The sequence below is a fragment of the Haliotis rubra genome, unplaced genomic scaffold, assembly GCF_003918875.1.
Source record: "Haliotis rubra isolate DU_JTF1 unplaced genomic scaffold, ASM391887v1 Scf235, whole genome shotgun sequence".
Classification (NCBI taxonomy): Eukaryota; Metazoa; Mollusca; class Gastropoda; order Lepetellida; family Haliotidae; genus Haliotis; species Haliotis rubra.
The window spans coordinates 888,972-915,575 of record NW_025766392.1 but is presented as its reverse complement, the minus strand read 5'-3'; the positions used below and the strand labels follow the sequence as shown (position 1 = coordinate 915,575).

Below are 26,604 nucleotides of genomic sequence, written 5' to 3'. Positions count from 1 at the left end.
CCGTACATTATTGTACAGTTTACTCATCAATCAACATGAATCCCGCACATATAACAAATGAACCCGTACACAGGCAATGTGATGCCAATTTTGTTTTACACCAAAACTGAGCGTTAGACACTACGGAAGCGTCAATATTCTGACTATGGCACTAGGACGCTTCCGTAAGACACCATAGGGCTATTACTGGATGTTTAAACTTCAATCATTTTATTTCCCTCCTTTGAGAGGCATTTAGAAGTTGGAGCAGTAAGGAAGGATAACAATATGTGGATGAACATGCAACCTCTTTATTGCTCCAACTTCTAAATGCCTCTCAAAGAAGTTATCCGTCGTCTTCGTGGAGACGTGGCAATCTTGATAACGGTGTTAGAACCTACTCACAAACGTCACTCTCACAGCAATATAGAAGTTGTTCATCAGTATATTGTTATCCTTCCTCATTCTATTTCCCCACTGCGTCTCCACCTACAAATCAAATTCTTACTGGCAAACAAGGATAAGTTGGACACGCGTTTACTTGAAGTAGGCGGTGCGCGGCAATGAGCAAACCTCAGGTTGTGAAAGGTAGAGCAGATGTAGGCTAGTGCACGTGCATTACATGACGATGAAATTGATTCCACGCGCAGCTGCACACGCCTTGCTCACAAGACTCTCACGTCGGTGTAGCAAGTCGCATAGACTAAGGCTTAGTCTCTGAATATATATAATTTTGATAGTAACAAACAAGCCCATTTATATTGAAAAGGAGCCCCAGGGAGACCAGAGATCCTGAACCTGAGGAAATCTAGACTTACTTCATTTAGGGCTTTAGCACGGCAGAGAGGGCTTGGCAGTAGGGAAATTAATGTGGTTCAGGGACTGTGAGACAGACTACAAGTCGCACTACACTTGATCGCGGACAACATGGGGCCCCTTCACTAACAATGGCAAGCGCGAGTGGGCGGCAGTCATATATGCTAATACGGGTCAATTGTCAGGTCGGTGCTCAACCTATCCTTTTTGCCAGTAGTACCGGCCTTTACTGCATAATATTCTGAGATCCTTCTGAACTCGCTTCCGAACCTATCGCACTCACATTATTTACTATACACAAAGAACTTAATTAAGCACCCCCTGACATATCTCACGACTGAATGAGGCCCGATCTTAACCCTTTGGAGCATATCTGGGACATGACGTGTGCAACAAGGGGATTTCTTGTACAGAACCTGGCCCTGCTTTACGCGAGGAATGGCGTAGACTGCCCCTTCGGAGGATCAGGAGGCTGACAGGGGGTATGAGGAGGAGAGTACTGGCTGTCATATACAGTCGCATGGACGTTACACTCTGTATTGACCTTGAATGTTCTCATTCACCAATTAATCCAGCATTAAACATTCCAGGGCCTTACTTGCACAGACATGGATTTTGTATGAAAATCAGTGGCTTGGGGGGGGTGGGGTGGTGGTGGTTTGTGTTTAAATGAGCAATTATCATAATAAAATCAACATGCATTCCAATCATTTTGTCGTTTATTATGAGGTAATGGATCATACGGGTCAGTAAAAATTCATGTTTTGTTTCATCGTGGTAACCACGAGAAGTTTTATGTACCTGTTGAAAACCTATTGCAAAAATACAGGGTGTGTTTAATTAAGGTCTCTGGTGTATGTGCGTGTTCGATGGGTCACATGTAAAGCAGCCATCAACATTTACCAACAGTGTATGATATCTGACCGAGATAAACATTTTGAAAATCTAATTACGTTCAACCAGGGTCTCCACGCAATTAACTTTGTAAGTCTGTTCGTCTGATCGATTTTGTCGGTCATTTTATCGCCATGCAAACAAGGCTGACATTGTGTCGAGCTTGCCAGGACAGCCAAAGCATCTAATCTCCAAATGTTATCTCACCACAGTGACCTTGGGATCTGAGAGTTGGATTGTTACAGCGCATATTCTCAGTGTCATGCATAACACATTACTATATTGACCACACGGTGTTTACGTTTCCCTGCTCAGTTTAAATTAATAAGTTATGGGAATTTCAATTGTGGACCAAGTCTATACATTTTAATTTTGAAGTTCATCTTCTATATTCTTTTTATGCGATGTTTCGGTACAGGGGCTAGAGATTTTATCACACACGTGATCAACGAGTGGGATGAAATGGTTATTTAGTTAAGATTATGTATACGCAGAAATAGAGGAAACAATCGACTAATATCTAGTATCTGAAATTAACATATTTTACAGAAAAAATGGTCATAAAAAATCATAAACCATAGGGAAAGGAGGCCAGAGACTTTCTTCATTTTCTGAAACTGAGAATCTAGACTTGCCACATATTATAGACTTGCATGGGCTTTCTTGGATATATGCATTTCAGGGTCTGTATGGCAGACCAAGGAAACAGCAATCGATGGCAAGTTATGACAGAGAAGAATCCAAGGGCAGAAGCCTGTCACGGCATTTCTCGTATTGGCAGCAGTAGTTGCAGGTTTGTGTTATACAATACTGCTACAGGGTCTCTGTCTTTGTCGATGACAGCTTGCATGTGTCACTGTATTAACAAAATAACTATCAGATCGTGGACTCTTTCTTAATTAATTTGACGTAAATAGTTTTCTGCGTAAGGGTTAATGGAAACATATAAATGACGATAGCTTTATACACGACAATAGCTTTATCATGTTTGCACGGATTTGCAAGTTTATTTATGGGCTGGGAAACTAATTTCTGGTTAGGGTTAGATGAAGTGTGTCTGAAATCATATGCTGCTTCGAAATATACGGATCTGGGTGTGTAGTGTGTTCTTTTAGAGAGAGAACAAGAAATGACTGAAGTGCCGGAAAATCCCTTTTGTTTATGTGACTTGAACCAAAAAGTCAATATTCACTTCATCTGGGTTTCTCACTTGAGCTCAGTATAAAACAGACCAATGAGACCAGCTCAGTATAAAACAGACCAATGAGACCGACTCTTCGAGTCTGCGTAAGAGGTGAAATTGGGTTTAACGTCGTGCTTGAGAATATTTCGCTCATTTGACGACGTGCATGCGTGTGTATGTGCAGCTGCTTGCACTAGCCCAGACTTAAGCTGGTTTTATAGTGCTAGCCCACTGAGATACCATGCCGCAGTGAAGCATGAATACCCCACTCAGACACATTATACTGACTCCGAGCCGACCAGTCCTTGTTGTACCCATTAATGCCGAGCGCCCGGCAGGGACCAACAAGTACCATATTTTAACCTCTTTTGGTATGACGCGGTCGGGGATGCGTAAGATATTTAAAGTGACAAAGCTCTCTTCACAAGACTGTATAACCAAAGGGATAGTCTGTCTCACAGTCCCTGAACCACATTATTTTCCCTACTGCCAAGCCCTCTCTGCAGTGCTAAAGCCCTAAATAAAGAATCTCTGGTCTCCCTGGGGGCTCCTGTTCAATTTAAATGGGCTTGTTTGTCACTATCAAAATGAGATATATTCAGAGACAAAGCATTAGTCTACCAAAGGGATAACATTAACTGTATAATAATGTGCTGTACCTTGATTGTTAGCGCTATGAGCATACCTAGTGTGGAGTTTGGCGCTATATAAATGGACACATTATTATTATTATTATTATTATTATTATTATTATTTCACACCAGTCTTGTTGTCAGTTGCCTTGTCTTATCCCCAGTCGAAAACGGGCTAGGGACCGTTCATAATTTATGGCTAGAATGTGATGATGATTTTTATGGAGAAGCATGTACAATGCGAATCCCCCCCCAAAAAAAATAAAATAAAACAAAATATAAAAGAATAAGTGACCCTCCCTGCATGTCATGTATAAGATCAATGACCCCCCTCCCTCTCTCATAATTTTAAACATAATTTTATGTACAAAATTGCTAACCCCCACTAGTGCGCGTGTACAAAATTGCTGACTCCCCCTAGCTCCCCAGAACAAAATGGGTGACCCCCCTTAAAATCATCATATAACACACACACACACCCTAAATTATGAAAAGTTATTACCCATTGTTTTTATTAGGTAGAAAAAACTAAACCTATATTGCTCATGCATAAGATTTCCCCACGTTTTCAATGTCTACATGTTTCGACCTACAAATGACCTGCATTGCTTTACTGAAGCAATCGAACAGGTCATTCCAGTCAAGTTTTATTCAAGTTTCTTAAATCGTAATGTATGGATCGATTTATATGTTATTAATGTATTTAAGTGTAACAGTATTGACCCAGCACAGCATGAGTACACGGATACGGTCTCACTGTAATATATCTCATACTGCTTCCAAGAATAATTTACAAACAAACACACGTGTTGTTGATAATACCAGTATGTGTCTCTTTCTAGAATACATGTATGTGAAATATAAGAGAAAACTTCAATTTAAAATGAGTGGTGGTTATTTTCTACGCTTTGGGTAACATTTGAGGCAAAACGATAAGTAACATGAATTCATTTCCAGGAACGTCCAGAATATATGGAATTCGTCTTTTATTTTTAATACTTAAACATTTATGGCACTTAATGGCCCTGACTATTTTTATAGTGAATCTCGCACAGAGAAACACCTCGTTATCATTGTTTGACAACACAACAAAATTAGAGTTATCGTTCTTGATAGAAAACCGAGAAGAGCCGAGAGAACCCGGAAACACTCGATGTGCTTCTACTAATGTAATGGCCGAGAAGGTAAAGCTGGAAGACCGTGTTATCGGGTAGAGATAAGGTGAGTCGGTAATATTGTTTTCCGCCCTATACTTTTGCATACGGTTTAACGTGTTTTGTCAGCTAATTCATTATGACAGTTTGTACGCTAACTTTGATCACGTCTGGGTTTATTTCAATCAGGCCAAATAAAGTATAAAATATTAGAGCACCTGTCATATTGTGCGAGCGTCCTACAGATGTAACAGAAAAGCCTACCGGTGACCTACTTGGGTAGATCCTCACCACAAGTCTTATTCACGGTCAGGGTGTAGTGACTATGATGCTATAGATAGACAGATTGTAATGACATGTCAATTCTGTTAAGATAATATAAAATTAATAGCTTAGGGTATATAGCCAAGAGGGCAATTCCAAATTTTAAATATATTTTAATAAACTTTTCAAATAACTTCTCAAAATCGTTGATCGTTTTCTTTTGAGTGTCAATATTTCCAGTTATATAAAATAGAACAAACACAGGATAATGTTCTGAATAGAAAATACCATGTGAAACATATCAACCTTTACACTGGTCACTGATGGGATGTGTGCCAATCAAAATACAAGCCTCTGTACACATAGGACAGATCCTTGGTGGACTGTGCTGTTTAATGGCAGACAACTAAATAAATGGAAGAGAAGTCAAATTTATTGAGTAAAGGATAATAGATACTTGTCCATAAAAAGTGATTAGTGTAACAATTTTATTGTTTATCAAATATCTTGGTAAAATCTCTTAAAAGGTGTATAAAAGTTGATCATATGACTCAGCAATACCAGTAATTGCTTGGTATTTGCAAACACAAGCTGTAGAAATAAATGAAAAGCAGAACCAGCTGTCCCCATGTATCCCTACAGATAGAATGACGATCTACATTTAGAAATGATGCATTTTAGATTCAACATGGCAGCTTATCTACTATTCACATGTGTTTTTACTGAGCCCCCAAATTTTGACCACTTACTGAAGGCCCCCCAAATATTCTGACCTGTAACCCCACGTCAAGACATTCAATAAACAATCTCATATCTGTAATTATTAAAATATAAAATGATTGTTAAAGAATTTTTTTCAAAAGATTAATGCAACACATATCCTTCCTCCTTCTTGGAGAACAGACGGATGTATGACCAGATGACCTATACCCACAGTTCTTTGTTTTGAACTTGGACAGGAAGGAAATATCTGATTTTGCAATCATTCCATATTCCTACATGTTAATGTTTTAATGAATCATTATAGACAGTTACATTATCATGATTAAAGAGCCGTCTTCCTTGCATCAGTATGTAGATGAATTGTTACAGACAGTTCATGTATTGACAGAACAGTGTAAATATGATGTATTGTCATGTATTCCAGAATCAGGGGGGCCTGTGGGGTAGCCCAGTAGTTATATCCGTCTGTTTGTAATAAGCTTGTTCGTTATTAACCTAAGTTACTGTAGCTGGAATATTGCTGTAATATTGTGATATTGCTGGAATATTGCTAAAAGCGGGGTAAAACTAAACTGACTCACTCGGATTAAGGGCTTATCATTCTGTTTAGCTTTCCTTGCTATGAACCTAGTGTCATTACTGTCTACCATTTATAACTTGCACAAATTCAGCATGTCAAAATTGCCTAATGGTTTCTGAAATATATGATTATTTAGTTCAGATTATGTATACGCAGAAATAGAGGAAACAATCGACTAGTATCTAGTGTCTGAAATTAACATTTTTTACAGAAAAACTGGTCATAAAAAAAAATAATCATAGTGAAAAGGAGCTCAAAGACTTTCTTCATTTTCTGAAACTGAGAATCTAGACTTGCCACATATTATAGACTTGCATGGGCTTTCTTGGATAAATGCATTTGAGGGTCTGTATGACAGGTCAAGGAAACATCAATCGATGGCAAGTTACGACAGAGAAGCATCCAAGTCAGCATAACAAACTGACACAAAATGTGTCCCACATTACACTGAAAGGCTAAAATTTGAAATATTTACTTGTGTGAAATAGATTTGTCATTTTTACTAGGGCACATGCTACACCTGAAACCATCAGCATAATGTACTGGAATATTGCTGAGAGAGTCATTAAACAACATCGAAACTGTCTCAGTCACTGGTATGTTATGCTGTGACCCTCATTATATTTGTATGTTGAGGGATTAAGTAACTCAAACCATGCCAACAACTGCAATAATACATGACTGGGATACTTAATGTTTATCTCTTATTAGCAACAAGTCTATGTTTTTGGTGTTACTGTCAAGGTTTCATTATTCATGGCTGGGAAAGGCTGTAGTGATTATTGATTCAGTGCATTGATTCTCTCTTCCCACCAGGATTTGTATCATGTTGAGGTTGGTCCTATTAAAGGTGTCAGTGATTTTACAGAACTATTCTGGGTGTGTATTTGATCCTCTAGATGGTATATTATCAGGTGATGTATGTGATATTTAGTTACAGCTGTGGCAAAACTACATGCAGGGGCGGATCCAGTATTGGGTGTGTGTGTGAGTGTGTGTGTGTGTGCACATAAATCATGAAGTCCAAAGGTTGGGGGGAAATACTCCTAAGGGATTTTATTTTTCGGGGGAGAGGTGTGTGAGTGAGTGTATGTGTGTGACTGAGTGTGTATGTGTGTGAGTGTTTTGAGTGTGCGTGCGTGTGTGCGCACCCCCACACCCCACACCCCACCTTTGGATCCTCCCCTGACATGTAGCATGTTTGTTTCATGCCAGATGAATTTTATGTCCTTTATCCCACAGTCAGCAATGTTCAATCATGTTATTTCAGTTGTAAATTTTCAAGTTGACAGTCCGGTGGTTGATAATATGATAATACGGTGCATTCAAGAATCTGTGCCAAGAAAATGCCGCTGTAATTGGCTGAGACCAATATGGTCAGTAGTTATCACTATCTACAATAATCTACCCATGAAGATCCGGGTCAGCATGAACCTTCAGTAACCAATGCTTGTCGTAAGAGGCGACTAACGGGATCAGGTGGTCAGGCTCGCTGACTTGGTTGACACATGTCATCGGTTCCCAATTGCGTAGATCGATGCTCATGCTGTTGATCACTGGATTGTCTGATCCAGACTGGATTATTTACAGACCGCCGCCATATAGCTGGAATATTGCTGAGTGCGGCGTATAACTAAACTCATTCTACAATAATCTAAAACCAATAACTGCCAAACTATGTCGTTGTATAGGTTCACTGGTTATGGAATGTTGTATTTTATGGAAATTTACATAATTCATGTATATGGCAGACAATCAATAGGCAGCACAGAGTTTCAAGCAAACATAAAGCGAACTTCCTCAGGAACCTGCAGGGGCAATGGGTATCTTAATGATTAAAATGTTTGCCTGTCATGCCGAACATCTAACAAATTACAGGGTCTTTGTCATCCTGTTCATAATGAGTCAAGTATATTCTTTCAGAATTCAGGTTTATGAATTTTAGTTGATGTAAGTATAATTTACAGTACCTGCAAGGGAGTTCATCAGATATAAGTGACTTTATACAATGGTTGTGTTTCAAGTGTCTCTGATAATAACTGGGTAGTCTAGTGGTTAATGCATGAGTGAGTATGGTTTTACACCCCTTTTAGCAATATTCCAGCAATATCATGGTGAGGTTCACCAGAAGTGGATTTCACACATTGTACCCATGTGGGGAATCGAACCTGGTCTTTAGCGTGACAAGCAAACGCTTTAACCTCTAGGCTACCCCACCACCCTCCAGTGACGGAAGACCATATGAATAGTGATTTTGAATATCTTTCATTTTGAGTGAGTGAGTATGGTTTTAAGCCACTTTTAGCAATATTCCAGCAATATCACAGCAGGCTATCCCCTTCGCTCCGCCAATGAAAGAAACCATATCAGATACTGATTCATGCACAACATGTATAATGAGAATGGTAAACACAGAACCAAGCTACATTGACAAATATACCAAAACAGCTGCCTATTGATTTTCAACAATAGATAGTCAGCAAATATTCTCTGAGGAGTTGCATGTTTGATTTGTTTGCCATGGAGTCATCACAGAAATAAGGATCATTAACAGCCACAAGCTGAACAGTCTTGTTCACAGTTTGGTAGTTGGTGGTAACACATCTATCACACCTGGTATGACAATTATGTCTACTTCACAGTTCATTCCCCACCTGGGTACCATGTGTGAAGCCCATTTCTGGTGTCCCCACTATTGCTGGTATATTGCTAAGAGCCGCGTAAAACCAAACTCACTCACTCACTTTATCACTGATGTCCTGTGTGGAAACTAGTGTTGGGAATTGGTTAAAATCTTAAAATTGATGATTTGTTCATCACAAACGATCGATCATCGAAAATAATTGGTTAGCATCATTTATCAAATCTTCCTGTTATGTTTGTTAAGAGGCAAAGTTTCTTGTTTTGTTTTTTCAAATTGCAAAAATGCATTTGCAAATTTCACATCTTCAAAGGATTACTAGTATGTTAGGAACATAAATTTCCTAACTTTTTAAGATAAATTCAATCTTGACTTGGAATGAGCTTGTAGTGCTTATGAAATGTAAATTTAATGGCACAGACAAAACCAACCTTATGAAAAATATTGTTAATGCAAACAAGTGTTCCAAAATTGTTTGTGTTCGATTAGGAGAAAACACGATCGATTGCATGGTCATTTAGTCACTCCAGTAGTGGAAAGACACAATGCTCTTACTAGCCACTGAGCTTAAACAGCAACAAGGACACAGACTTTCCAATTGCAAATGTCAGTCCAGTGTTGTTTGTTGTTCCATGTTGTCAAAGGCTTCTTGAAAGTTCAAGGTCATAGAAACTGCAGGGGTGTTCAAAGAAAGTACATTGGACCATCAATATGCAAAGACTTTCAAAGGTTTTAAGTTAATTTTGACAGCTCGACTTTTGTCAGACATTGCCATAGCTAATGTTGGTCATGATTCATTTGTGTCAGGGATGTTTTTATTTAATTTATATACATGAACCCACCCCTTACGTTACTTATATATTTGTATTTGCATTACAGTCTGCAGATGTTATGGTGATAGCTTAATCTATTAACTGAAAAGGTAGTAACTGACAGAGGACAGATCGTCAAGAGCTGTTAGGGATATATGGAGGATTATTATTTTGAGTGAGTACATGAGTTGGGTGCAAACCCTATAACCCTGTCAGAAGTAATTCATACCAGAGTTAGGCAAATGTGCTGTTGTCAGGGCAGCGGGGTATACAGATTTTTGTAAAAACTGCATTGCCCAATCAGATTACAGTGTTTTACATGTAAGATGAGATAAATGCTGATATCAACTGTATTTCAGATATATCATGGCAGCTTGATGTTTGACAAAATCCCAAAGTGGTACAAGTGTCAGATATTTAACGCTTTAGTGAAACCCATGAAAAGAGATATGGTGCGAACAAAGTTTGAAATGTAATTAAAGCTAACCTGGATTTGAAACAATATTCATAGGTTTGTGGCATGCCTTGGGGATGGAACTCTGCACAGTAAATTGTATCAATCTACATTAGATGATTAAGTTTTGTTAATTGATGTAACAAATATATTTCTTTGACAGCACTTCTTTCTCAAACTTCAATCTCCTAAGTTCACCTTGTTCTTCCTCCCCAGGATTAGTGAATGATTGTCTTCTAGCCTGAGTGGAAGCCTATCACTTTCAAGCATGTAGTTGTTGGTTGTCTTCAACATGGCGGCCATTGCAGGCTGCAGGAAGATCAGTGCAGACGTCTTTTTTGTTTTATATGAAAATAATGTTGTCAGAGATGGCTGCTGAAAAAGGAGTACTATCACTTAAGCACATGTCTGAAGAGTTATTCAAATTTGTTGGGACTGCTTGAGCTCATTGACAGCTTTATTCATGGTCGACCTCAAAGAAACGAAAATCCACAAAATATTTGCTGATTGTCTTGAATCGGGTTTGTTGGAAGTGAGACAAGAATGTATGAGAGAGGACGTTTGTGTAGGGTTATCTCCCTTTGTTTGATGAGGATTAGCATATGCTAGGTAACATTACAAACAATATTTGTCAAAGATTTTGAACTTGTTGCCAGCAGAAGTCAAGGTTACGATAGTTTGGCATGAAATGCATGTGGACCCGTTTTTTTTGTAAATATCTCTTCATCCAATGACCCAATCGATCTCAAACTGTGCAAGTGGATGTTTTGTCAGACAACCTAATCACATTGTAAATCACCGATTTTATGCATTTGTATTAAAGAATCTGTCTATGTAACTGTCAACAAAATAAACAGCAGAACGCAGAAGGCTTGCAGAGGGAGGGAGCCAATGACCTGTAACAGCGGCAGTGTTGGGTCATAAAGGTCAACGTTCGTCAATGTAGGTCAGCTTTGCTGATGACCCTGATGTCAAAAGAATCTAACTTTGGATGCCTACCTTTTTGTACAAGGTTTTGTTTATTGGTTGTTGGTTTATTTTTCACAATTGTTAGCACGATGTTCTTTTTCATGCCAAGAGCAAAAGTTGTACGTTTCATGTAATCCGACACCTTATAAATCGGTTTGCTACGTTTGCTCTCTTTTAAAAAAATTAAACACATTGCTAATTAAACGTTTAGCATCATCTGAATAAGCTTTCATGATGACAGCTAGAAGTAGTCAATGTGAATGATCCAAACGGTCTATCACTGTGCAGTGCACAGGTAACTATCATGAACTGCACGTGCATTTACCTTTATGACCCAACACTACCGCTGTTACAGGTCATTGGCTCCCTCCCTCTGCAAGCCTTCTGCGTTCTGCTGTTTATTTTGTTGACAGTTACATAGACAGATTCTTTAATACAAATGCATAAAATCGGTGATTTACAATGTGATTAGGTTGTCTGACAAAACATCCACTTGCACAGTTTGAGATCGATTGGGTCATTGGATGAAGAGATATTTACAAAAACGGGTCCACATGCATTTCATGCCAAACTATAGTTACCGTATCATACTTATTTTATATCTGTACATACGCCGATATGGCCCTTATATGGAGCCCTGGTTCATGATCTAAGTTATTTTCCATCTAAACAGATGCTCATTTCCAGTTTGTAATGAGTGGATGAGTGAGTGTATTCTCTGGACACTTATCTGAAAGAAAGAGCTTGTTTACGATGTTTACGATCTCAATTATTTTCCAACATTAATAGGTGCTTATTTCCTGCAATGAATGAATGAATGAATGAATGAACTGTATTCTTTGGACACTGTTATGTAATCTGCAAAAAAGAAGATGTCATTTTTCCAGAAGTGTGAGGTATAGTTATTTCTCGTTAAACAGGTGCTTGAATATAGTCTCAGAAAAATCTCCCCTCCTTCAACCTTTTTTGAAAGTCAAATGGATTCAAATACAAAGACCCTTGGACCCCCTTCATTTCTAACGCTGCTATTAGACATAGCTGTGTGTTTAAATGATTGGCTGTGTCAATGTAGAGGCAAGCAGATCAATATTGTTACATCACCCTCAGCGGTAATTGAGAACACACATGCACATTCAGTATTGAACTATTGTAGTAACAACCTTTCTTGAATAATCTTTCAAACTCTTGGTGTGCCATTAACAGCTATATAATTTTGCTATTAGCTTGTAGAGAAAATACAATTTTACATTTTCGTGGAGTTTGATAATTTGACAAAATTGGTTTGATTTTGAATTTTATTGGAATTTGAAAATGTTTAAAGTAAGGATTTATAATATTTATGATACAACTTTTTAATACTACCAGTGATTATCAGTATCCATGTCTGAGTAGAATGTTTGAGGGCCGGTGGTGTAGCCTAGTGGTTAAGGCGCAGTGGCTTGTACTTCGTCACGCCAAAGACCCAGGTTTGATTCCCCACATGGGTACAATGTGTGAAGCCCATTTCTGGTGTCCCTTGCCGTGATATTGCTGGAATATGGAATAAGCGGCGTAAAAGTATACTCACTCACTCACTCACTCAGCTTCAGTAGCTTCTCCAGCTTCACACAATTGACAAAGGGTCACAGGTATGAACAAGGAAGACCCAGACTTACAACAAGTGGCACCCTTTTCCACATTTCCAAGCATTAGATTGTGTCATATCATTGCCGATGCTCAAGAGCCCTAAGCGTTCAAGGAGAAGATGATTCAATTTTTGATTGAATATAATCGACCATCGACACAGTAAACTTTATTTCTTACACAAAGGGAAATGTTGATTATATTTTGAGATTGATGCAATTTACCTTTTTGATAAACTTCATATCATGATCCGATAAACCTGATGAATCTGGAAATGCAGTTGCTAACCGAGAACTTCTTTTAAGCATTTCGTAACAATGTGATGCTTTCTTTCATATTATATTATTATTATTATACTATTTACCAACATTCCTATTATGTTTGGCTAGGACTTTCAAGTGTGATATCAGAACATGGCAACAAGCACGGGTGCAAATCATTTTTCCACTGTAGGTTTACTTAGAAATTGTATTCATATGCAATATGTAGAACTATAAGTTCCACATTCAGAGATGTTAAGTACAAGGATTTACTGATTATCTGTTCTGAGTGAATAAATTGTGTTAATTAATCACCAGCCTTTGGCGAGGGACTGACAGCATTTATTGACAGACAGGTAATCAGTAATTCTGAGCTTCATTATTTTATTATCAGTTGTTGTTCAGCTGAAGTTGGGAGACACAGTTGGGGGTATTAGTGAGCCTTGCTCACATTTTCAGAGGGAAAATGGTGCAGGATGTTTATGCTGTCAACCCTCGGATAAACCTCATTGACAGCAGGGTGGTTGGGTAGCCAATAGATTAAAGTCTTGTCATGCTGAAGACTCCGGGTTCAATTCCCCACATAGGTACAATGTGTAAGCCCATTCCTGGTGTCTCCCACTGTGATAGTGCTGGAGTATTGCTAAAAGTGGCGTCACTCTCACTCACTCACTCACTCACTCACTCACTCACTCACTCACTCACTCACTCACTCACTCACTCACTCACTCACTCACTCACTCACTCACTCACTCACTCACTCACTCATTGACAGCAGCCTATGGTTCAGATGGCATCATGAAATCAGTTTGTGAAGTCAGGCACCATTATTGATGCCTTTAACATATTTTTCTCAACAATAAAGCCCTTAAGGAGTGAATATATTATTTATTTCAAAGAGAAAAAATTTAGATAAATCAGGATGTACAAAAGCCGATATGTTCCTGGTCACGGTTGATGGCAGGCTGGAATTGGCACACAGAATAATGAATCAATAAGTCCTAAGGAAAAAGTTCCCTTGTTCACCCTCATTCTGTTGTAAGGGACTATTCATAATTTATGGCTAGGGGTGATGATGATTTTTATGGAGAAGCATGTACAATGTGAATGACCCTCTAAAATTTATGTACAAAATAAGTGACCCCTGCATGTCATGTGTACAAAAATCAATGACTCCTTCCTATAATTCTCACTCATTCACTCACTGACTCACTCACTCACTCACTGACTCACTCACCACTCACTCACTCACTCACTCACTCACTCACTCACTCACTCACTCACTCACTCACTCACTCACTCACTCACTCACTCACTCACTCACTCACTCACTCACTCACTCACTCACTCACTCACTCACTCACTCACTCACTCACTCACTCACTGTAATACCTGCCGTGGCTGAAAAATTGCTAAAAGCGACGTAAAACTAACTCTCACTATCATGGCTATTTCTGACCAGTCAGTAATGAAAATTTCTTAAATGCCTGTATAATTTACAAGAAACATTGGAAAATATATATCATTACACGTCATCTTTAAGCTGTACTCAATGAAAAATCCATTGATGTGGTTTAATTATGATAGGCAGGACTACATATGCAGCCATTAAGGAAGCCAGTATTTAGTGTGATTAATATAATCTAGAACATTATTTCTTAATCTGAAAATTATTACTTTTGTGACTAGTGTAAGTCTGTTATTAATAGTACCATTTCATCAATATGAGTTGAAAATCCAAATTAGTTATTTTCGGTGACCAGAATCATGTCTTTCTTTCTGCGACATTCTGGTAGTGCTGCAGTGCAGCCGCCATGTTGTTTTTGTTGTAATCAGATCAAATAAACTGTTAGAACATCCTTGATGAAATAACTTGAAATAACATTCCCACTAGGTGTACTACTTCCTTCTGACCAATAGGAGGCATTGGAAAAAACACTGTACAAACAGCTGTAGAGGGAGTCGTGGATCCAGATACACGCGATGCCCCTCAAAGACACACAGCAACAGGAAAATGGGTCTAAATATAAAGCTGAATCTAGTCGGTAACACAGCCGGATGTGGCGAGCAGATGAGACAATGTGTGACATCTTCTTACATGAGGGAATTTGAGAGTCCACAGTAACCACACACGGTCCAGGTGGTCATCTTTGATGACAGTAGTGGAAAGTGACCTTCAGCTCAACGGCATGTCGATAGTGTTAAACCTGGACATGTATAGATTACTAGGAACACCTGCCTCAGTCCAGTGAATGTGTTGAAAACACATGGTGTAATATGAACATCGACGTGTTTGTGTTAGAAATCGATGATGGTTGTCTGAATAGTATTTTTCAGAATTTCATTTTTCTTTAAGTGGCATTTAGAAGTTGGTATAATGATTGAGAAGAATTAATTTACAACTTCTTTACTGCAATAGATGCGACGTTTTGGCGTAGATGCTGAGACCGTTATCAAGTCACAATAGATGCGACGTTTTGGTGTAGATGCTGAGACCCTTATCAAGTCACATCTATTGCAATAGATGCGACGTTTTGGTGTAGATGCTGAGACCGTTATCAAGTCACAATAGATGCGTGAGACCGTTATCAAGTCACAATAGATGCGACGTTTTGGTGTAGATGCTGAGACCCTTATCAAGTCACATCTATTGCAATAGATGCGACGTTTTGGTGTAGATGCTGAGACCGTTATCAAGTCACAATAGATGCGACGTTTTGGTGTAGATGCTGAGACCGTTATTAAGTCACATCTATTGCAATAGATGCGACGTTTTGGTGTAGATGCTGAGACCGTTATCAAGTCACATCTATTGCAATAGATGCAACGTTTTGGTGTAGATGCTGAGACCGTTATCAAGTCACATCTATTGCAAATGTTGCGCAGATCGATGCTCATGCTGTTGATCACTGGATTGTCTGGTCCAGACTCGATTATTTAAAGACTGCCGCCATATAGCTGGAATGTTGCTGAGTGCGGTGTTTTTTTTAACAACAACTAAACAAACTAGATATATTATTGTCACAAGTACGATATCAGGTACCATCTCTACTAGATATATTATTGAAACAAGTACAACCTCAACTGTAATCTCAGGTGTAATCTCCCTTTAGATATGTTATTGTCACAAGTACAATCTGAAGTGCAATCTCCACTAGATATGTTATTGTGAAGTAGAATCTAAAGTACAATCTCCCCTTTAGATTGTCACAAGTATAATTACTTCTTAGATATATTAATGACACAGATACTGTCTCCCTTGAGACTTATTTCATCACCTACCCATAATGAAACTTTTGTGTTTCTGGGGTGACCCTTGCCTGATACCCTTGACAGACTCTTATATCATTTGAACCAAGACAAAGCTTTAATATTCAAGTCAGTCTCTGCTATGCTGACAATTTACCCAGTTATACACATTGTCACTGGTCTCATAGACCTGGAGGACCACACAAGTCATAAACATGTCATGTAACTTCCTGGAGGCGGGACCCTTGAAGATCCCAGTTAGAATTGGTCTTCAGCAACCCATCCTAGTCGAAAGAGGTGACTAACGGGATCAGGTGGTCAGGCTCATTGACTGGGAATATTGCTGGGTGCGGTGTTAAACAACAAACAAGACTAAACAAATCCTGGAGACCGAGCTCACTTTTTTAAGATATGGAACACATCAACATGCAGGTCAAATCTCATTGTCAAATCTGACAAGTCTTGAGCATCAATTATCCAAATTGTTTAGGTCAGTCGATGATTTTTAAAAAAGTTAACTCATTTTTGTTTATAGATTGATCTTTCATCTCATCTTCAGTCATACCCAGAATGCTCTGGGGGGATTCATATTTGCAACAATAAACCTGTGTGTAATGTGCTGATATTTCGCTTTATAAATATTCCTTAGATGGATATTCATAGATTTGGTGCAGATTTCAGACACTCCCAATAAGCCAGTATTTGTTGGATCGAGTCCTAACTGTAGAGGTGAACTTTGGTGAAAATTTACATTTTTGTTATTTTTTACATGTTTACGTTTGGTTGAGGGGGGATCAAAATCAACTCAAGACAAGAAAAAGTCTGGACAGTGAGTTTATGATTTTTGAAAAATGAAAGATGATAAAATTGAGCCCATTTTTTTCTGCCAACTTGATACATTATTTTTTTGGAGGGAATGGGTATGCATGGCCCTATAACATGACTCTTGGACAAAAAGGAAAAAGTCGGCAAAGAATACTTACATCCATCAATAAGACAATAATCATTTGTTTATTCTCTGGACTGACATTTTATTTTGTGTTTTCCTCACCACCGTTTGCGACCGCCTCCGTGGTGTAGTGGTTAGAGCGTCCGCCCGGAGAGTGGAAGGTCGCGGGTTCGATCCCCGACCGCGTCATAAAGACGTTAAAATATGGTACTTGTTGGTCCCTGCCTGACGCTCGGCATTAATGGGTACAACAAGGACTGGTCGGCTCGGAGTCAGTATAATGTGTCTGAGTGGGGTATTCGTGCTTCACTGCGGCATGGTATCTCAGTGGGCTAGCACTGTAAAACCAGCTTCAGTCTGGGCTAGTACAAGCAGCCGCACATACACATACACACGCATGCACGTCGTCATATGAGCGAAATATTCTCAAGCACGACGTAAAACCCAATTTCACCTCACCTCACCTCACCACCGTTTGCAATTCCTGTCAGAGTGAGTCGCTCATCCAGGTAAGATAAAAAGTTAGCGATATTGCAGGGCTGCCAGGTGTAGTAGACATGTCACCTACACATCCCTACTTCCTCTGCCCCAAATCCAGTGTAGACTGCAAAATCCGATAGTAGGGGTTGAGTCACCTTTCCTGACAAACCGAGAGTTCATACAAATAGTGAATGAGTGATTTCGATTTATTCAGCTCTTGGTGCAGAGATAGAAATGAAGCTATTTTCCTGTGTAGCACACAAAGCTGACAAAGATGTTTTGGAGTGGCTTTTGGAATGTAAGTGTGCCAACCAGCATGAATAAAGTCGGGGGACTCCAGAAATGGACTTTTCACTCATTGTTCATTTATAGTAAACTGGGACTGTGAGCAAACACTTAAACCACCAGGCTACCCTCTTCCTAATTCCAACCAGAAGAAAACCTTTCAATCGAAAAGGTAAGGAAAACATTAGCTTGTGAATATGGAAAGAAACAAATTAAGAATTACCTCCCTTCTTTTATGGACACAGATTGTCATAAATCTGTGGTTTTGAATCTTGATAAAGCAAACACTGTGGTTAAAAGTTTTAGACTCTACAGATTTGTAGAAAAAGTTGTTTATTTTATAAAGCCAGTTTTAAGACATTAAATAAAAATACAATGGAGAAAAAATGCTTTCGTATGCACAAACATGGTAGAAGAATCGCCTTCACTGAAGGGCTGAAGGTCACGTTGTAAAAACAGCGAAGTGACTGCCTGCGTGAGGCTGATTCATTCTGTCACCTGCCTGTAGTGTGTTTGGGTGATAAATGTGTCACCTCCTTCAAGCTTGCAGGGGTTACACCTTCTATAGTTGCCACAGTTACGTCATTGTACTTGACATTTGCTAATTTGCTTTAGTCGCATGTTTTGTGGAAATGTGATTGGCAAAACTGTTATTGCATGTGTTAGCATGGTGAGTGAGTGAGTGAGTGTGTTGTTTATCACAGCTTTGTGCAGTATTACAGGTATATCACAGTGGCTTGTAATACAAGATTATCAAGTGTGGACCTGTCAACAAGAGACTTAAAACATGGAACAATACATGCTTTGTTTACCCTGCCCTGCCCCTCTCCACTCCACTCCAGTCCGCACCACTACTCCCAACCCTACCATACAACACTACAAGCCACTCCACATGGTGAGCTCGTCTAGCCGAAGACCTGGGTTCGATTCCCCACATGGGCACAATGTGTTAAGCCCATTTCTGGTGTCCCCCGCCATGATATTGCTGGAATATTGCTAAAAGCGGCGTAAAACTTAACTCAGTCAGTCAGTCAGTCCACATGGTGGGTTTGATACAAATTAAAACATCACATGCAATACAAGCATCAGTCACTCTGACCAACTCAATCCCACCTGTCCTGTCCTGTACTGTCCTCTCCTGTCCTCTCCTCTCCTCTCCTCTCTCTTCTCTCCTCCCTACTAGCATCAACTACAATCTGCCCCTCTCCCCTCCTTTCCACTGCATGGACTGTAGGGTAGCTTAGTGGTTAAAGCATTCACTCCCCACATGGGCACAATGTGTGAAGTTCATATCTTTTGTCCCCCGCCATGATATTGCTGGAATGTTGTTAAAAGTGCCATATAATCATATTCACTCACTTGGGGAGGTGGGGTAGCTTAGTGGTTAAAGCGTTCGCTCTTAACGCTGAAGACCTGGGTTCCATTCCCTACATGGGTACAATGTGTAAAGCCCATTTCTGGTGTCTCCGCCGTGATATTGCTGGAATATTGCTAAAAACGGCATAAAATTATACTCACTCACTCACTTCTCTCCACTCCACTACAATCCACTCCACACTGTGACTTTAATACAAAATACCTAATCAAGTGTGGACCGACAAACCCTTGTCTTGACTGAAAACATGTAACAATACTTGCTTTGGGCAGTCCACTCCACTCCGCTCCGTTCCTCTCAATCCCACTTGACTTCATAAGGCCAGCCATGTTTTTACATGACCTTCTAATTACCCGCAGTTTAAATATTTATTCAAACTACTTTCACAAGATCTGAAACAGAAGAGATTCAACCCTGATTGGCATTACAAGATTTCCTTTCAAAGATTAAGTGTGAACAGAGTAGCTCATGACCTGTGCAAGTTTTCCGCCCCACTGAGTGAGAACCTAGGCAGTGAGGACTAGTCCGTCAGTGAGACATTTGACAGTGTGGACTGTTTGGTTGGACGGGGAGTGCAAACACTGAGCTATCGCACACATCATCTCCTCATTGAATTTCCTCACTAGCGGCACAGGTGAACAGCGTGTGGTCGTTACAAGTCAGACGCTGTACAGCCTGAAGGTAGTCACGGCACAGGTATGCTGTTGTCTTATGTAAGGTGACATTTGACTTGCTTCAGTGAACTCTTCAGCTTTAAGGATAACACATAATTGGACTACTTCAAAGCAAGGATTTGACTTGGAACAAGTTTTTTTATAAATCCAGTGGTCCGGTTGTTGGTTCAGTGTTTGAAAGGTGGTTCTGTTGTGTAAGATTCTCGGATCCTGTGGAGAGCAGATGATACGCAACTGACTGTTGTTGTGTTCGTTGTTGTGTTGATGTGTTGATTCACATGGGGAGTGGACAAGTATGACGGCAGGACACTTGTGACCTTGGATCTACAGGTAGCAGACGCGAAGCTTGTGTCAAATTAAAAAGTCATTGTCTCGTGTGGAAAATGTCTGCTGTAAGTGCATCCTTTATATATCTCCTTACTATAAGGTCTACGATCATTATATTGTAACATCTGGCTGTAACTGTCAGAATGTAGACATGGTGTGCTGATGCTGATATTGTGGGAGCTGCTAGTGTTTCACTCACATCTTACACCGTCTTCACATATTTTTTGTTTATATATTCAGAGAAATCATGTCAAAAGAGAATCTGACTCCATGACTCAATATTAATGCAAATCCTCTACCGGCTACATGTTGAAGATAGACGTATGTAGATGGGTGATATTTACAGATCCAAGAATTATGTGATAAAAATGACTGTATCCATTATTAACACCAGGTGCTTATCATTGTAATGGTGTTTGTGGTTTATAATCACTCAATTTTCAAAAATAATAATCAGTTCTCAGAGTAACCAAGATCATAATACCAATTGACACACAGTTGTGTCTCATCTTGGTTTCCAGGGGTGGAAATAACTTTAAAATTGCTAATGTACTCTGGTACAGTGGCACATGTAAAATCACTTGCCCTGATCATTTTTCCACTATACCGGCTGTTTTCTTGTTGATTTTTTAAATAAACAACATTATTAACATTGGAAAGTCAACTGGACACCGGTACAGTGTGATATACAAATTTGCTTGCCCGACAGAAAAAAACACTGGACTCGGACGTCGGGCAATGGGTTATTTCCACCCCTTGTTCCCCTTTCTCTTACCTCAGAACATATCTTTAACAAGACTTTTACCCCATTCAGCTTACATCCTCTTGTCAGCTCCGATAACCAATATCCCATCATCTAGCTCTCAAATTAAGATACGTGAGGGCTCCTTAACACTTGGGGGTTCATGTATACAATTATATTTATCGGACCAATTTCTTAGTGTCATCTGGGGGAACTTAAGTTGGTTTAAACTTAAATGCATATTTGTAGTCTGAAACCCTTTGTGGACCAGTTGGATATCACCATTGTGATATACCCCAAAACAGTGATATGTCATTTACTGACCATGAAAGGATTAAGTAAAATTTAACACATGCCCTAATGTCAGGATAATTGGGATTTTTAATTTATATTTTCAAATTTGGGATTTGAATAGAATTGTTTACTGAAAATAATTCTTTTATGTGGTAAGTAGTAGGTGCTGTGAAACCCACTTCGTCACTATGTAATCTGAGTTATGAGTAACCACTGGGGTGATATGTATTGTAGAATTTAAGTTCACAGACCATTCTGTGTTTCAACGTTTGCAGTTAAACTTAAGGGGGCTGACTTTTCCCCCTTCAATTTTAAACTGTTATTGACAGTCTATTTAGGGTGCTATCGAATTCAACTAGAACAAGTTTGTTGTCAACCAATCAAGTAACAGAAGTCTGCTTGTGGTCGTATAAACATGCACTCTTATTTATGGTTAGCCAATGAAATGCCTTGTTAGAACTTTCAATTTGTTTCTTTTATTCAAAAGTTCACAATGGGAGGCCTACATGTGTCTAAATCTGGAAGTTATAACGAGTGCCTTGTTTGAAAGACAGATGTGTGTCATTACATATGAGAAAGTCAGTTTGAACACTTGAATCCATCAGGCTGGGTGACTGCCCATTGACCAGAGCCAAGTGCCCCTTTAAGTAGCCTCATTACCGTAAGTAGAACTGTAACAACACTGACCAATGGAATTTTAATAAAGGAGATATATGTAATCCCACATAACAGGGTTATACAAGGGGATACGATGTGATATAATCTAATTATCAACCTCAGGAGGGGGATAAAGCTTCATTCAATCAGAGCATAGTCCTGTTCTGCTTACAGATGCATGTATGATTACATTGATGCAGAGAGAGGGGAAGGGGGGAGAGGGTTTCTAATAGAATTAATATCAGTAAGATATGAGTAGTGTGGATTAACTGATCTGCCAGACTCATTAAAATACAGTAGAACCTGACTCCAGCTCAAGTCTGGATTGTCTCTGGTGGATAAGATCAGCATTGTTCTGGGATCTCTTCGGGTTATGTATGTCGATAGTAGATATATATTTTTAAATAGGATGACTGTATTTTTGGACCGACGAGACTATATATAGGAACAGCCAGTGGCCAGATGGGCTAGCTAATGATGAATGATCCGTTCTTGAAGAACCTCACTAGCCATCTGAGCCTTTAGAATACTTTGAATATGCTCTTTGTTTCAGATTGTGTAGGCCTAGTCTTTATTATTAGTTCATTTAATGATTTACAAGCTACTGTCATGAAGTTCAATGTAGGTGGTTAAAAAAAGGAGAGAAAACAGTTTCAATTGTTTGCATTGTTAATGTGCCACCTCAGTAATCAACTGAAGTGTTCTTGTTGGGATTTTGGTGAAACTTCATTGAAATATTTCAACGAGCTGTCGATTTAATAATTGTTGTGGTGTGGTCCTCCAAGCAGCTGTAACTTATTAGCTTATGTCATTTACACTTTCCAGGGATGACACCTAAAGAAACAATCAGACGTTCATTTTTGTCCAAAGTTATTAAATTTTGTTTCTAATTTAATTTATTTCGGTTTGTCAGTTTGTGAAACTAGCTTATATGAGACATGATGCCTTAGCTGATAACTAACAACCTGTTTTTTCACAAAGTTAACAAATTGGACGCCGTCGCATGAAGTGCATGTAACATATCAATAGCTCCAGATAAGCTGCAGCAATTTGTTCAACTAACGCTAAGTCTCTAAATGTACATTGTATATTGTATTCATAAACACAACTATCGTCAGAGGCCCAGATAAGCTGCATATCCAGGGAAAATACGCATAGAAAATTTTCAATTACGCATTGAAAAATAATTGTTGTGTACCAATTACGCATTTAAAATGTTAGATACGCAAAAAGTTTAAAACAAATGCGTACGGAATATATTCATAAAAATCGCTTGCGTAATGAGAAAGACATCGATTGCTATCAAGTTAGTATAGGACTAGTGTTGTACTGTCAGTATAGGATGAGGGATTTTTTATGAAATCATTTCCATTATATTTAAGTTGGTTTTGATTAGGTATGACATAAGGCAGAACATACCTGCTTAGTAAACTTACTCAATGACATAATACTTAGGTGAGTAAAATGACTGAAATATGCACATATTTGAAAGCAGTGGGTAATGAAATACCCACTCAACATTCATAATACCCACTCCAAAAAAATACAGTGGGTACAGTACCCACATGAGCTAAATCTTATCTGGAGCTCTGTATCCTAACTCCATTTAAAATGGAAAGGCCTCTGATAAATAAGAGTTTCAGAACCTGAAGAAGAACGAAGACTTGCTTCATTTAGGGAATTGCTTTGCAGAAAGGGCTCAGCAGGAGGGAAAAGTATATGGTTTTAGGGCTTGTGAGACATTAAACATAATATACAACCATTAACTGTTTAAGAGTATGTACATTTACAATACAGCCTCTGATAGCAATAGTGTGTGAATATCCATTGTACCCTTCTAAGCTTGCATACCAGTGTGTCTTTTCAGATTGTACATTTTTTATTGAATGCATCAATTACCAGGGCTGACAATAAACAAAGCCCAAACATGCTTTGTCTCATTCTTTGAATTTAATTTTTATTCACCCATTTTCAGTAGACATAAAAGTGTAAAGAAGTAAAAACCGATTGCTGTCTGTCATTTGAACAGGTTTCATAATTTTCACACAATTATGTTTACGTTTTCCGCATGGCTTTGACAACAAAGAGGTTTTGATGTTTATAGTTCTACACTGACGGAAGTTTTTATATAATCCTGAATTTATGGAAATTATGTTTTTTTCCACTTGATATCTAGTTTGTAATTCTTGATAAATCCCTGCATAATTATTCTAGTTTAAATCAGAGATTGATATTTGAGCAGTGATCCACATTGTATAATGTCTAATGTTGCACAGTCAACCACGCAATCCAGAATAATGATGGGTCTGAGTAAAAGTAGGGCTTGAAATAAATGATTAGTAAGCAAGTTCACTCACTCACTCACCATGCAAAGTTACATTCATTGGAATCCTTCATGGCCTGACCCCCTTAATACCGAAATATATGTTTGATAAACAAGTACATTTGTACCTAAGAAATTTCACTCTCACTCACTCACTCACTCACTCACTCACTCACTCACTCACTCACTCACTCACTCACTCACTCACTCACTCACTCACTCACTCTCACTCACTCACTCAACCTCACTCACTCACTCACTCACTCACTCACTCACTCACTCACTCACTCACTCACTCCTCACTCCTCACTCACTCACTCACTCACTCACTCTACAGTGTCAGAAAGTTGCAGTGATCATAGATTTGAATACCACTTCATCTTAAGAAACTTTGTCCCTTGTGAAGATCTGGGTTAGAATTGGTCTTCAGTAACCCATGCTTGTAAGAGGCGACTAACAGGATGGGGTGGTCAGGCTGGCTGACTTGGTTGACACTTGTCATCACATCCCAATTGCGTATATCGATGTTCATGCTGTTGATCAATGGATTGTCTGGTCCAGACTCGATTATTTACAGACTGCCACCATATAGCTGGGATATTGCGTTAAATGATTATCTTTCTAAGCTTGTCAGAATGATGCTTATCACTTTCCTCCACGATAAGTATAAAACCTGACTCACTCACTTAGAAACTTGCTTCAACATGTGATTAGCCTCAACAGGGCATGTATTTAGCATGTTCAGGGTGAAGACTAGTCTGTCTCACAGTCCCTGAACCACATTAATTTCCCTACTGCCAAGCCCTCTCTGCAGTGCTAAAGCCCTAAATAAAGCAAGTCTAGATTTCCTCAGGTTCAGAATCTCTGGTCTCCCTAGGGCTCCTTTTCAATATAAATGGGCTTGTTTTTACTGTCAAAATTATATATATTCAGAGACTAAACCTTAGTCTAGGTGAAGACTTCACCTGCTGTGTAGGTGATCACAGGAATTACGTAGAACCAGCCACTGTGGATCACTGCTTCTTTAATTAACCCCTTCAGTCAGACAGTCCATAGTGACATTGCTGATAAGTTAATGGATTATTCCTTTCTGAGTTAACGAAGTTACCCAATCTGGTGACTATGGATTAATTATGCTAATGATCTGTTGCCCCAATCTGGTGACTATGGATTAATTATGCTAATGATCTGTTGCGTGTTTGTTAGTGATGTAATTAGTGTTTGGTAGGTAGGCAATGCATCCCTTGACCTACCTGTGACAAGCTACCTACCACAGTGAGTCTGCTGGTCAACCAACTGCTGTCTGTCACATTCAGGGTGGAATACAAGTGTGTGCTGGTATTAAACAGCTTCATTGAGGGTAGGATACAAATTTGTAGTAGGATGTTACACAGCTTTATTCAGAGGAGGATACACATGTATGCTGGGTATTAAAGAGCATTATTGAGGGTAGGATACAAGTGTGTTTCTGGATATTACACGACATTTTTGAGTCTAGGATGCAAATTTGTAGTAGGATGTTACACAGCTTTATTCAGAGGAGGATACGCATGTATGCTGGGTATTAAAGAGCAGTATTAAGGGTAGGATACAAGTGTGGTTCTGGATATTACACGACATTATTGAATCTAGGATGCAAATTTGTAGTAGGATGTTACACAGCTTTATTCAGAGGAGGATACGCATGTATGCTGGGTATTAAAGAGCATTTTTGAGGGTAGGATACAAGTGTGTTTCTGGATATTACACGACATTATTGAGTCTAGGATGCAAATTTGTAGTAGGATGTTACACAGCTTTATTCAGAGGAAGATACACATGTATGCTGGGTATTAAAGAGCAGTATTAAGGGTAGGATACAAGTGTATTTCTGGATATTACACGACATTATTGAGTCTAGGATGCAAATTTGTAGTAGGATGTTACACAGCTTTATTCAGCAAGCTTAGGGTAGAATTAAAAAAAGAGTCTTACTTGGTCAAGGTAATGAATCATGAGTCATTGGACCATGCTAATGGCTATCAGGGAGACTCTATAAGGGGGAGTGGTCACTCCTCGGAAAACCCCTAAGCTATGCCTCGGCTCGTCACGTGACCAGTGTAGCCAGTATGGCGGCAGCGTAGTTTTTAAGATTGAGCCCGGTTTATTTTCAACAGCTGATTACATACGCTGAGTGTTGTGACAATTGAAAACCTACATGTAGAAGATAAGTTACCTATTCTGTCACTTCATTTTAAGTCAAATAATTGTTATTAGTGTTAGTAT

At 39.0% G+C, this 26,604-nt stretch overlaps 1 protein-coding gene across 2 annotated transcripts in view; it reads left to right on the top strand.

Annotated features, from left to right (window-relative positions):
- The first annotated feature begins 4,651 nt into the window (after window positions 1-4,651).
- LOC124278326 overlaps window positions 4,652-26,604 on the top strand; it is a 63,175-nt gene continuing 41,222 nt past the window's right edge. Inside the window, exon 1 of one of the 2 annotated variants that reach the window (XM_046714047.1) lies at window positions 4,652-4,725. The gene's annotated coding sequence lies outside the window, so the exon portion shown is untranslated. Of the gene's footprint in view, window positions 4,726-19,965; window positions 20,389-26,604 lie in introns of those variants that run through there. The other variant, XM_046714046.1, reaches the window with a different exon arrangement.